Consider the following 14,493-nt stretch of genomic DNA (forward strand, 5'->3'; position numbering starts at 1 on the left):
GAAACTAGAGAAAAAGTCTTTCGAAGGTGGGAAACTAGTGAATAAACTGGTTGGAGGATTTGTTGCTAAGCATGTTTTGCTTAAGCGCATAGGTCGATATAACCAGATATGGGGGCGTCACAACAATTTTTCCAGGGAGGAGAGATCAGGTATACATGCAGAGGAAGCCTAAGGGCTCATGCCCTCTAAGAAATCAAAATTTTCTTGAATTTGTCTACCTTTCTTGTTCAAATTATTGATGTATCTTGTGTTTCTTAATTACCCCCCCCCCCTACCCGGATTTTTTGGTTGTAATGGCGTTCCCCAAGAAAAACTTATTCACACTTTCCAGTGGAGATTTTCAGAATTTTCTAAGTGGGTAAAGATTTAAAAAAGTGTTCTGCTGTTTCCAAGCAAATGTTCGTATTCATTTCACAAACTTACAATAAATAGCTTCAATTATCGCATATTTTCGATATTCCACAGACGGAGGGCTGTATCTCGCCCAAACCTACTTGTGGTAGCCTCAGGAAGAAAATATGGGAGATATGAGTCTTCAGGCCGAAAATGAGGGAGATATGAGTCAAATACACCAAGGAAGCTTTGTGAAATTACGCTTTAGAGCGTAATTGAATAGAGATATCCCTTAATATCACAACCCCCCCCATCCTTTGGAGTGCATACACTCCTAGGTTAGGAAAGTTTACATTATAGTGTCAACTCCTAACAGTGAAGTAATAACTCTGCATACAATTAATAGAAAAGTCACCAAGACCAGTTTACCACGTTAAAATACCCGTTCTAAGGAGATGATAGATATGTATAGTGATTTTTATGCGAAAAAAAGCTTTAAGAGAACTTAAGTTAGTGGATGACCAGAGTCGGTTGTGTTTTAAGTCTGAATGTCAATCTTTGGGTATTATTTTTAAGGATACGATCAAAGAGTTTTAGATTGAATGAAGAAGTGTGGGAAAAAGGAAGACGGTCAGTGAAATCCAAAAGGTAATAATAATTATGTCTTTAGTTTAATACTGGGGTCATAGGGATAGTAAATTACACTGGTAATTTGTTTAGTTGGTAAATTACTGACTCCATGATTTTTAGCAGTTTCGATTCCAAGTCTCATTCATGAAAGCTTCAGAGAGCCAATTCACACGTCTTTTGGTTTTAAAGGTAGGACTCGCTTACCATGATCCCTAAAGAGGCATAAATCTTATGTGATCTCTAAGAACCTGGATATAGGCCTTGATTATATTCAAAAGCATACTGGGTTTTCTTCATGTCGGTATAGCTACTAATGAGAAATAACGAGCAAACAGAAAATAGTACAAAACCAACAAAATCTACAGGTTTTTAAATTAGGTGGGATAAAGAAGGTAGTCAATGACGTGATATTAGGCTATTCGTATCTAAAATACCATGAATTCGTTCTTAAAAGTCTCACATGCGTATATTCGTGCAATTTGTGTAATAAAATCACCTTCCTGCCCTATACCCGATTTAAATGTGTAAAATCTATATAAATATGTAAAATATAAAGACATATTTAATATGTAAGCATGTAAAATAAATACGTAAACGTGTCCCAATAGTAGCAGCATTTACAACCCTCCCTTTCATTTGGAAAATTAACTTTTTTGATTTTAAAATTCGTTCTTTTTGTATTTTCATTAAAAACTAACTTTAGGGAATTTGCTCCTAACTAGAAATACTAGAATGATCGGAATAAGTTCTAATCATTTCAAACTAAAATTAACTAGAATAGACAGGTGAGGAATGATCATCCAGTTTTCGGTAACGAACTGTGAGTAAGGAGTGATTCGGGCCTGTAGCAACTGAAACTCTAAAGAGCGGGATGCTGATAACAACTGATATAAAAAAAACTGGCTTTTCACGCTGATCCCAGATAGGTAGAATTCATTAAATGTAATGTTGCTTATCAAGAACTACGGGCCTGAGAAAATTTGCCAGATTTTCAATAAAGGGAGGAAACAGCCCCGGAAAGTCAAGTAATTTTAATAAAATTACACCGTCAGATTCAGCACCTCAGAAGACCCTATTGTGGAAGTTTCAAGCTCTTATGCATTAAATGAGGAATTTTGTATTTTTTGCCTGAAGAAAGATCATGGATGTATATATTTCTTTTATTATTATTATTATTGATTTTTTGTCATAGTTCTTTAAGAAAAACTGCTCAAACAAAGGACTGTTCAATTTGAATGTTAAGTATTCTTAAAGAACTTCAAGATATTAGCTTAAAGAGCAAGACTGAGGAAGGGGTAGCTCCCCTCATATACAAAATAATTTCTGTCCATTTCAAGTTTTAATGTTATTCCTTACTTTCAGCTGAGAAAGCTTGTTTTTGTGTTTTTTTTTCTAATTGCCCGATATAGCCACGAAAGTTATAAAGAAAACACACAAGTTTGGATCAAATTTACGAAGCGATTCGTAAAAAATAAGTAGGCCTCATGATTTTACTAGCCAAACCGGTGGTCATTGGGCCATTTTGACATCAGGTAGATGCGTATGACCTTAAGGGGGAGGGGTGGGTTAGTTTAGTCAAAACTACGCCAAGTATAAGCAATATAAGAGCCCGGTAGAGTTTGGATAGATGTGATTGTCAACTTGGAATTTAGCCAGCCAAATGGGTGGAAATCAGCCATTTTGGCATCAGGCACGTCTATATTTACATTTTTAAGATGGGAAGCGAGGACAAATTAAGAAAAAAAGGAAACAAATTTAAATGACACAAGAAATAATCTAAAACAAATTACAAGTCTTGGGATTTAGGAAAATTTGGTCTTGAAGGCATCCATCTTTTACGAACATAATTGCGCAGCATCGATGCAGAGATATGTGATCATATTTTTTTCAAATTACTGTAATCTGAATAACAAACATAGGGGTGCCAATTGGGGGGTGGGCAGGTGGGAAAATACCTCCTAGATTCTTAAAACATGTTCTTGGGATATTTTCGTTAAAAAATTGAAACAAAAAAAATGCCTCCTAACCTTATATTTTGAAAATACTATGTTTTGTATCTTCATAAAAATAATCAAAAACTCATTATCCAAGCTTTTTAATTTTCTATCAAGAATATGGGCAATGTTTTTTTTTTTTTTTTTTTTTTTTTTTTTTTTTTTTTTTTTTTTTTTTTTTCTTTTTTTGACAATCAAAAGCCTCAATGTATACCATCAAAAAACTGTTGCTTGAAAAGTTGCTGTAACTTTGGCCTCTCCTTAATTACAGGAGCCCAGTGACGGATGCAGGGTTTCGCGAACGGAAGAAGAGGGGGGACCATTACATGTATTGTGTTTGTGCTTCATTATTTCATAGGAGGCTAAAATTTACTTAGAATTAGAATTTTGATTTTACATTTAATTGTAAAATTTATACTTTAAAATATGCAGTCTAGTTATTGCTGTGACTTCTTGTTTTTTACTCGACAGATTAGTGTAAATGTAAGCAAAAAATGCGCAGCAGTATCCTACAATCATTTCAAGGGGGTATAAAACCCTTTCTCGTCACCTCCTGAATCGGATATTATAAGTGCTAAAGAGGCTTTATTTTATAAATCCCAGAAATTGTACAGTTATTGTTAAGCTTGTTTAATATTACTTCCTTCGAACAATCTCCGCTTTTTTTAATTGTAATCTCAAGTTGGGTTAAATTAGAAACAAAAATCTGATAGTCAACAGGACAAAATTGTGCTTCATAGTGACAGTTATTTTAGGTTACTATTAAGTGTCAAGCACACACTGGCGGATCCAGAAGGGGGATAGTCATCCCGCAATATTTTTTTCTGGTGCCCTCATTCAGTGTTTTATTTCTGTTTTTCGCTCTCTTTTAAAATAAACTTTTCAAGTAGGTCGATTATTTGCGTCTTAACCACATTGCACCCCCCCCCCCCCAGGATTTTGGTCTAGACTCACCTTTGCAAACACAAGCTTGCCATTTTTGTTTTTTAGCTGTTTTAGATAAGTGTTGAATCGCGTGGGGGTTTAGTTGAATGGCGGTTGAATTTAGCAAAGGATGAGTTGAATTAAATGGCTTGGGGTAAACTGGATTGAGTTCCATGAGAGCGGCTCAAAGTCATCTTGATGGTGCCTTCTTTTAACGAGGTTCCGTCAACTCTGTCACATGGCGGACATCTTGGAGCGCAACTTCCTACACTGCTTACATTACACTTCCCGCTCATCATACCCAGGCCAGTGGTTGGAATTCGTAAAAACTTGAGAGAGGGGGTAAATGGTATTTCTCAAAATTTAGGATAAGATAATTTATCGTTTGTAGAAGTTGTTCCCCAAAAACGGTGTTTTTCAAAATCCAAGAAGGGGTGGGGTAAAAATAAAGAGGGGAATTCTTCCTCTGCCCTCGGTTGGTACCGGTCCTGGTTTCTAGGGGGGATTAACTTCTGGCTTTTGAAATACAATTTTTTCCATTAAAACAAGTCAGGACAACAAAAATATCCCCCCCTAGATTTTGAAAATAACCTTTTTGTGCTTTCTTCATAAAAACTTTAAAAAATGTCTTTGTGCTCTACATTTTCGTGAATTTATGTCACTGATCGTTTTTCTTCACCTCGATTAAGTCACACTTCCCCCAACACCCACTTCAAATTGCAAGAGTTCGTGCCTCCTGAGGTACGCTACACGGTTTTTGAAAGTAGCAGCCCCTTTGATTCCGTTCGAAAGTAATTTCTTCCTTCATTCTCAGAAGCATAAATTCTGGATAGTTCTTTTAAATGCATGGGAATCATTTGCACTTAAGAACCTGTAAAAGTCAGATTGCATAAAAAGGTTTGGATACAAATGACTTCGTATATCTACTTACTAATTACGCATCACCTTATATCTTCATATATTATCACGAAGATACCCATATAAAGCATATAATGTTAAAAAGAATCTTCGGATGTAGGTAGTTTTAATTATACTACCTATTTAAGAAAAGTAATCTAACGGAACTTTCGCAATAAAAAATTTCTTAATCTATGAATTTAGGTGGTTTGTCAGGATTTATTTTGATCATTTGTTTTGGTCAACAATCTATCACTATCATAAATGACGTTGCCAGCGGAACGAAGGTGAAACATCAAACTCAACGCTTAAGCTAAATAAAAAGGAAAAGGGACATATTTCGTAACTAACCGTCAGGGCTGGGTACTCTGCGATAGATTCCAGCTACGCAGGGGTTTACGACCCTGCCTGAGGGGCTTGAGCCTAATAATAATCGCAAGGCAATGGGCTCAGACCCTTTCAAAATCAGAAAGTAACGGTCATTCATCGTTCCTTACATTATGAAGCAATTTTCCCCAGAAGAATAGGTGTCTCATTTGTAGGGTAGTTATCCAAACAGCTGGTTGTTATATATTTGCCAAGACTATCCAGATATCACTAAAGTACCAAAGGTATCAAATAAACCCCTCCCCCTCCCCCTTTGGCCCATATTAAGTCTGTGCGTACCAAATCTGTTCTATACATGGTACACATTTTGCATCGCTTGGCAAACGCCAGCTGGTGCACGTGGTTTCTGAAAGTGGCAACCCCCCCCCCCTCCGCACAAAGATGCATAGAGTGTTTGCTCATTCTACAAACAAAATATTTCTAGCCCTTCCTCTGCTCTTTCTGCATGTTTTCCTTAGTATCTCCGATGTCAAAATGAAACCTCTTAATTCAGTAGGAGGCTGAATTCTTGGAAAATTTGTAGGAAGAAAGTTGTAAAAAGTGGCGTCTGTAGCTTCAATTTGGAAAGATATGCTAAAACATTATTTGTCCTCATCAATGCTGAGAATGTTTATTTATTATTGGCTCCGCTCCCCCAAAGAAGACCCGTAATACGTGCCCAACTTGTATATGGTTCTGCAGACGATAGTTAACGGATATAAATTCACTTGGAAGAGTATCCTTATGTTTTAACTCCTTTTCATTCACTCAATTCATGAAAATTTAAGAGACGGTGTAAAATGTTTTTTTTAAATCTAGGAAGCGGGCAAAGTTGTTATTTTTTTAATTATTTGAGAGAAAATACAAAAAAAAAACAATTTTCAATGAATATACCTCCAAGAAAGGTGTTTTTTTCAAAGTCCATGGAGAAGAGAGGCACAGAATCCCCCCCCCATCGAAATTGCTTATTTTTTCAACAAGCGCACACTCGTAGTTTTTATGAAATCAATAGAAGAAATATAAGGTAATACTACAAAAAATAGAAATCCCCCCTTCTCGTATGTTTTCCGCAGTAGTTTTGATGCCAAAACAAGGTCATATTATTCAGTTGGAGACTGTAATTCTCAGATAAGCAATCTATGTAGTACACTCGGCATTGATCCCTGTTCCGAAGCTTTGCATGCTTATAATAGTTTAAAATTATATTTGGCTTTTCACAAAATACCCTTTACACCATCGTAAATCACAATACTCAAGCTTCCCCGTGCATTTCACGTTACTAATTATGCACTGCATGCTAATGACCATGATGAATTTTAACACCTTTAATCTCCCGAGAATAAATTTGACGTTCTTTTCCTGTAACCTAAAAATAGAAATTCTTAATCACTGCAAAAATCTGCCAAATTTTAAATTCATTAACCGTAAACTCTTACAAATCGTAGACGCTTATCTTTAAACCACGTATAAGCATTGAGAAAAAAGAAAAACAAAGCTATCCTACTTAGGCCTTAAGGCCGTATCCAGGGGAGAGGGGTTACCGGGTTTGACCCCCCTCCAAGATGTCCATCTGGCCCCAGGAACCCTCCTCCGGAATAAAAATCCTAGATACACCCTTGCTAAGCTTCAAAACGTTTTAGTTCTGAAGATATCGTCTAGCCGTTCATGTTAACGAATAAGTAAAGAGCAATCCTTGCTGATAGAAACCTAAACTCCAACACATACACACACACACACGCACACGCACAAAAACACACACACACACACACACACATATATATATATATATATATATATATATATATATATATATATATATATATATATATATATATATATATATATATATATATATATATATATATATATATATTAAGGTTTTACACCAAAGTTTTCACTCCATTGAAAGTGTATTTTTAAAAAAGATCAAATTCTACCGAAATAGTATGATACTACTAACCAGCAAAAATTCAGATGTTTCCAATTTGCAAATAGTATCAAATCAAGTGTTAAATATAGTATAGAACTCGATAAAAACTAAAATAATAGTTAATAGTTTTGAATATGATTTTACTTTCCAATAATTCATTCCTGTAAGTCGAACACGTGTAAATAGATACGAGGTGTGATAAAAAAAAATATTGTGAATATTTTTTTTTAGAAATAAAGTAATAAACTTGAATAATATCCTTCAACATACCAATACTAGGACAGTACTTTGAAATGCTTCGCTTATCCACTGCTGAATCCATGACTTGAAGAATTGCTGGAAGACTTCCTTTAGAAGGGTCTTCAGTTACCATAGCTTTCTCAATGTCAGGAATAGTATTTCTGAATGTGACGTGACTAACTAGGTAAGTGTTTTAAAAAAGAATGACTTTTATGATATATCTTGATGTGTGTGCCAATTACTGCAGAATCTCCAGTTCAGCTATACCATGCGCGTTTAGCTCATTCTTGGATTAAACTAGTAGTAATTGAATTTGAAGGACAATCCTACTGAATTGATGAGGAATAATATAAAAGACAAGGTTTTGGTCATTCTCTCAGACTTTGAACTGGATTTCTCAAACCTGATGAACTTCAAAACAATTGAAACGGAGATGCATTTTGGAGCTGAATTTTTCGCTCCTCGCAATTGGTCAGATAGAAGGTCTGATATTTCATGAGAGGCTGGCTGCTGCAAAGGAACATGGCCTTCCATTTTACGTCAAGCTATGCTCTGAAATAAAGCTAAGAGCGATCGGTGAAGACCCATTGCTTCAGATGCTTCACTGGCCGTCTCTGCAAAATGTTTTGCCCGGTTCTGTTTCTTCTATAATCCTTCTTCTTCGCATATTCAGGGACGGTTTCAGTAGGATGAATGTTGAAATCCAAAAAAGAGAATGAAGGTGCCTCCTACTGTCAAAGAAAGAGCTGGTTGAAAGAAAAGTGTCAGTCCTGCAGTTCTAGAAGTCAGTCTCCATCCTCAACGATGGTAATGGGGTCCCCTCTTTAACCGATCTACCTGCATTCATGAAGGGAACCCAACAATACTATAAGATTGAAATGTTCCCACAGAGCTGAACTCAAAGAAACGGAAGGATAAATCCTTGGAGTTAACTGTCTTGTGTCATGGCTCTTATTTTTTTTCTGTTATTATATTTACAGTAATTTGATAATCAAAAAATCCTTTATGTGCTATGGACTAAATAATGTCTTTATTTTTACTTGGAATAAAAATTCTATAACCAATGCTGCAGGGCTTATTCGCTGCAAGATTGTCCTGGCCCTCTGAATAAGAAACGAAAAAAAAAATTCCATTCAGAAGGTTGAAGATAGCTACTTCCATCTTACTAGGTACTGTTTTGAAGAGTTGGATAATTGCAGATTTTAAAGTACTTAAAATAAACGTAACTTCACTTGTATAAGCCCCCTATTATTTGAAGACCCTACTTGCGCAATTAAGAAATGACCTTGTCTAGCCATTCCTAACCAAAGCTTTGATGGTAATTGACCTTTTTGTAACAACATAGAAAAGGTGAGAAATAGAAACACATTTCAAATACAAGCAAAATAATAAAAAAAAAATGGCCCCATTTCTTACTATGTGTCAAGCCAAAAGGGGATCTCTCTAATCACTTGCGTGTGCTGCGCGAAGCACACTGTACGGGAATTTTTATGAAGGTAACACTTTTTTTTCAAAGTTGGACTTTTGTTAGTTCTAGTCAGCATCATTTAATTAGATCGAGTGGCACCCCTACCAACAATGAAATCTGATTTTCATCCCTTAATTACGTGTCATATTTAATTGTAAGTGTATTTCACCCCTCCTTTACAGGCCATGGAGCTATTGTGGGGATATGTGCATAATAAATGTTTGAAGGTTTTTTTGGGCGGAGTTTGGTGGGTGAGGGGAAGGAATTATTTAACCTTTATATGCGTTTTTTATTGGTTTTAGATACGTATCGAATGTTGCTCTTGAATTATCACTTGCCTATCTTAACCAAGAATTGTTTAACCCTTTTCCAATTATTTTCCGGTTTTTGAGGCTAACAGACGTCTCGGGCATTGCTCTTGAATTATCACTTGCCTATTTTAACCAAGAATTGTTTAACCCTTTTCCAATTATTTTACGGTTTTTGAGTCTAACAGACGTCTTGAACATTGCTCTTGAATTATCACTTGCCTGTTTTAACCAAGAATTGTTTAACCCTTTTCCAATTATTTTCCGGCTTTTGAGTCTAACAGACGTCTTGAACATTGCTCTTGAATTATCACTTGCCTGTTTTAACCAAGAATTGTTTAACCCTTTTCCAATTATTTTCCGGTTTTTGAGTCTAACAGACGTCTTGAACATTGCTCTTGAATTATCACTTGCCTGTTTTAACCAAGAATTGTTTAACCCTTTTCCAATTATTTTCCGGTTTTTGAGTCTAACAGACGTCTTGAACATTGCTCTTGAATTATCACTTGCCTGTTTTAACCAAGAATTGTTTAACCCTTTTCCAATTATTTTCCGGTTTTTGAGGCTAACAGACGTCTCGAACATTGCTCTAGAATAATTACTTGATTGTTTCGCCAGGATTTGTTTAACTTTTCTATACGTTTTGCAATGGTTTCTGGGTTTAATGAATGTCTCAAACGTCACTTGGCTTCTACCAACTCATTGCTAGGTGCTTGTCTCTCCACTCTAAATTCACCCACACCACTTGTAGACAGTTTTCAGAATTACAGCCTTACCTACATATCCCACTTTCGATATTTCATGAGTGTCTTTGGCACCTCTTTGCAACTTGAAACTGGGCTTAATTTTCAAATCCTGTTCAAATTCAATAATGGTTGACAGACATGGTAAACACAACCACACCCTAGTGTCTCTGACGATGACTGACAATTCAGAGCTTGTTCTAACGTGCTTCTTCTAATGGGTAACATATGTGAAATGGCTATAGCGTCAGCAGTTCCTGCTAAAAAATAAAATAAAATGATAATAATAAAAAATAAAATCACTATAATTTTTGACCACACCTTGTGCATCCTGAATCAAGAAATATGATTTTTATTTGGTTTTTCTATGAAAAGCTTATAATGAGAGGAAATATTTTTATTCTTTTAACATGATTTTAACAGAAACCTTTTGCGATTCGAACGATTACAATTTTTTTTTTTATCACGCGGTTTGTTGCCTTCCCTTGGCAGTTGTTGTAAACGACGTTTATTTTACATAAGCATGTAAGCAAATCAGTTCAATTCAGTTCAGCTACAGGGATAACAGATAATACTCGTTAATTAGTAGCTAATGACCCTGCACAAGTGTTCTACTGCGCGTTTCTAATTTCTAAACGCGCGGGTGTATGTGTGCATATATATGCATGTGTTTCTGTGTTTTGTTTGTACATGCATGTGATGTTGGATACGGAGATGAACAAAAAAACGCTTATAAGATTTTAATTTAAGCATTAAATACCATAATTTTGTCAAAAGTGCTAATGTCAGAGACCCCCCAAAAGTGTCAAAATGACACCAATAGTTTCGCTTTGGTAACCATACAAAAAAGTGATCAACTTATCAGTTTAGCTGAAACTGGGATTTTATGCGTTTGTACAGAATCAAAAACACAAGACAAAAGACCCACAATTGTATAAGCAAAATAAATGCACCAAGTAAAGGAAATACACGATATACAATGCACACATTACTGTGGATAGATATATAAAGCTAAATTTATCGACAGTGGGACACGTACACAAATCCCACAATACACGACTACGCAATAGAAGGTGAGGTAATGTTGGGTAACGAGAAGTACAAAGAGAGATAAAACTCTACAAAAATAAAACTTCAAACGAGACGACGGCCAGTAGAGAGGAAAGACTAACCGGAATTCCTTTGGAACTTTAAAAAAAGGACTAGAACTCTCAATTTCTGTTCTAGCGAGAACACTCTGAAGTTTCTATGACCTTTGGGTGGAATCATGGTTGAGGAAGGGGCAGTTCCCCTCCTATACGGAATAAGTTTTGCTCATTTTGGGATAAAATGTTATTCTTTACATTGTAACAACGTAGACCAGAAATATTCCTAGAATTCATAAGGGAATAGATACCAAATTCATGTTTTTGTTGCGGTTTTTGCAGTTTCTTTTGTACCCCCCCCCAAAAAAAAAACAACAAAAAAAAAAATACTTGCTAGAAAATCCACTTTTACTGGTTTTTTGCTGGAAAACTTTTCGACGGAGGTGAGGATTACCGACATGGTTTTAAAAGCAATCAAAAAATTCTATATTTTTCAAGTGAAAGTGCGATAAGAAGAATTTTCACCCGAATTCATCCGAAAGAAATATTTCTGGGTGGAAATATCAGCTAGAATGGAATTATCATGGGGGAATTTCCCCGGGGCGGGGGGGGGGGGTATTTTACGTGAAAATACTTTCACATACGAGTTTTCCGTATTTCCTGCAAGGGGTATTTCCGGGGGTATTTTTCGGGGGGTAATCGCCTAGAACCGTGAAATCAATACTTATTGATCCGGTTCTTGTTTTACGGTTATCGGGAAAAGAAATAAAAATGGGCAACGGGTACCCCTAGATTTTTTGCCTCCGCCTTCCAAATTTTGAAAAATGTCTTATTTGGTGTTTTCACCGGAAAAATTTATTTTTATTTTGTAATTTCATTGAAAAACGAAACAACAGAAAAATTGCTTTCCTAGATTTTATAGATACATTATGGCCTTTCTCCCTTCCGTATCTACATTTTCGTGATTTGACAGACACCACTGATGTAAAACAAAAAAAACTGATGTAAAACAATAAAATAAGAAAAACCCTGGAAAGAAAGAAAACGCATTGAAAGAAAAACACCTTAAAAGAAAAATAGATCCCGAAGAGAAAAATTTTCTTAAGGTAATATATAACACCAGTGTTTGTACCGTTATTACGTTACAACCCGCGTGTGCGCTGTCATTATGTAACATCCCCGTGTGCCCTCTGTCATTATGTCTACGTGTAAGACTGTGTTGTTAAGTAACACCTCATGTGTGCACCGCCATAGCATATACGATATGCTATATCGTATATGAAAGAAAGAAAACGCATTGAAAGAAAAAACACCTTAAAAGAAAAAGAGATCCCGAAGAGAAAAAATTCTCTTAAGGTAATATATAACACCAATGATTGTACCGTTGGCGGTGCACACATGAGGTGTTACTTAATAAAGCAATCTTACACGTGGACATAATGACAGAGGGCACACGGGGATGTTACGTAATGACAGCGCACACGCGGGGTGTAACGCAATAACGGTACAATCATTGGTGTTATATATTACCTTAAGAGAATTTTTTCTCTTCGGGATCTCTTTTTCTTTTAAGGTGTTTTTTCTTTCAATGCGTTTTCTTTCTTTCCATGGTTTTTCTTCGTTTTGAGATTTCATTTTTCTTTCCATACGTTTTTCTCAGTTAACCTTTATATTCTAATGATTTTTGCCCCCATTAGGATTCGAAAGGGTATTTCCATCCAATGGAATGAAGCGTAAACCAGGTGGACTATATAAAGCTCTCTTATATTTTGATTCGGCTAATGCATTCTACGATAACCTATTGCACGCAAGGAGAAATCCCTGTTCGCGCATACTAGAATGATTAAATGAGTTGCCTGTTTCTTACGTCTGCAATAATTGATAGGCAGAAGGAATATTGATTACACAAGTTGTATTTCAAGTGAGCCTGCTTGCTAAGTAATGCTTTAAAAGAGTATTATAAACCCAGACAAAACGATTCTTCACTTCTTAGCGATATGATCCTAGCGTTTTGGGGGGTCTTTTATAGAGAATTTTCAGAGATCTTTTCTTAGAGAAAGATATAAACTTGCTCAAAACATAGGAAAATACACCTTCTTAGAGAACGTTTAGAGATTTTTTTTAGAGAAATGATCTAAGTTTGCTCACAAAATAGGAAAATGAGGGCACCCGACATGCGACTTAGTTTTTTATTTTGTTCATTTTTTCTTGGTATTATTTTCTCTCAATTCCCATACTGTGACGCTAAATGGCTACCAAGTGGCATCCCCTAGCAGGCATTATCGCACTTATGGCATTTTTCGGGCATTTCCTGCAAAAATATTCGTTTACACTAGAATCGATCGTTTGAACTTAATGAAAAACCCTCCATTAGAGTTTCTTCTGATGACTCCTAGCAATTGAGGCCAGTGTGGCACAATGTGCCACCCGCGATGACACCTTCTGGGAGCATATTATCTCAGATAAGGGTTTTTCGACCTTTTTTCTCAAAAATAAATTCATAAACTAAAATATGACCATTGTTTTATTTGAACAGCGGAACTTACCATTTCATTGCTAGATGCGATTTTCCATGGTAATTCCCAGCCTGTGACACTGAATGGCTGGCACATGGCACTCTCTAGCAGGCATTACCGCACACATGCCATTTTTTGGGCATTTTCCTACAAAAATATTTGTTTAAACTAGAATCTATTGTTTAAACTTAATGAAAAAATCCCAATTAGCGTTTCTTCCTATAACTCCTAGCGATTAAGACCAGCATGGCACAATGTACCAGCCCTGATGACACCATCAGAGGGCACACTATCACACCTAAGAGTGTTTCAAATTCTTCTCTCAAAAATAAATTTATAAACTAAAAACTGACCATTATTTTTTGTTTTTGAACAGCGGAAACATGCCATTTCCTTGTTAGATTGTGATGCTCCATGCCAATCCCCTGCCTGCAACACTCAATGGTTGAACCAACACATAGCGGGAAATTCCAGATGTGGCTCCTTAACATCCAATTCCGTCGGGGGCCTAGAAAACAGCTCCAAGGCAACCCTAGCGAGCAATTTAAGCGAGAGCCCCCTAGCATCCGATTCCAACGGAGCCCCCTGGTAACCAATTCCAGAAGGGAGGTTTGTTGAGAAAAATTTAAACCATATTAAGAATTCCAACAACTAGATCAATTTCACAAGGAGAAAAATCAATGTACAAGTTTTACGAAGAGAAAAATCAATATACACGAAGTTTCATGAACAAAAATCAGCACGCCACTAGTTCCAACACAAAACAAGCTCCATGAACAAAATCAGTTCATGAAGAGCAAAATCAATGAACAAGTTTCATGATGAAAAAAATTGCAGCAGGGCTCACGAACAAAAATCAGCACTCAACAAGTTCCACGAAAAAAAAACAGCATGCAAGCAATTCAAGGAACAAAATCATTTTCACGATGAGAAAAATCAATGTACTTGTTTAACAAAGGAAAAATCAGCACGCAAAAACTCTATGAACAAAACCAGTTTCACGATGAGAAAAACCAACGTGCAAGTTTGATGAAGAAAAAAATCAATATTTAACAAGTT

The 14,493-nt window shown here is 36.0% G+C and overlaps 1 protein-coding gene across 1 annotated transcript in view; it reads left to right on the forward strand.

Annotated features, from left to right (window-relative positions):
- Positions 1-841: 841 nt before the first annotated feature.
- LOC136042161 (hatching enzyme 1.2-like) overlaps positions 842-14,493 on the forward strand; it is a 108,578-nt gene continuing 94,926 nt past the window's right edge. The window contains exon 1 of the mRNA XM_065727088.1: positions 842-981. The gene's annotated coding sequence lies outside the window, so the exon portion shown is untranslated. The remainder of the gene's footprint in view (positions 982-14,493) is intronic.

The sequence above is a fragment of the Artemia franciscana genome, unplaced genomic scaffold (assembly GCF_032884065.1).
Source record: "Artemia franciscana unplaced genomic scaffold, ASM3288406v1 PGA_scaffold_73, whole genome shotgun sequence".
NCBI classification, from domain to species: Eukaryota; Metazoa; Arthropoda; class Branchiopoda; order Anostraca; family Artemiidae; genus Artemia; species Artemia franciscana.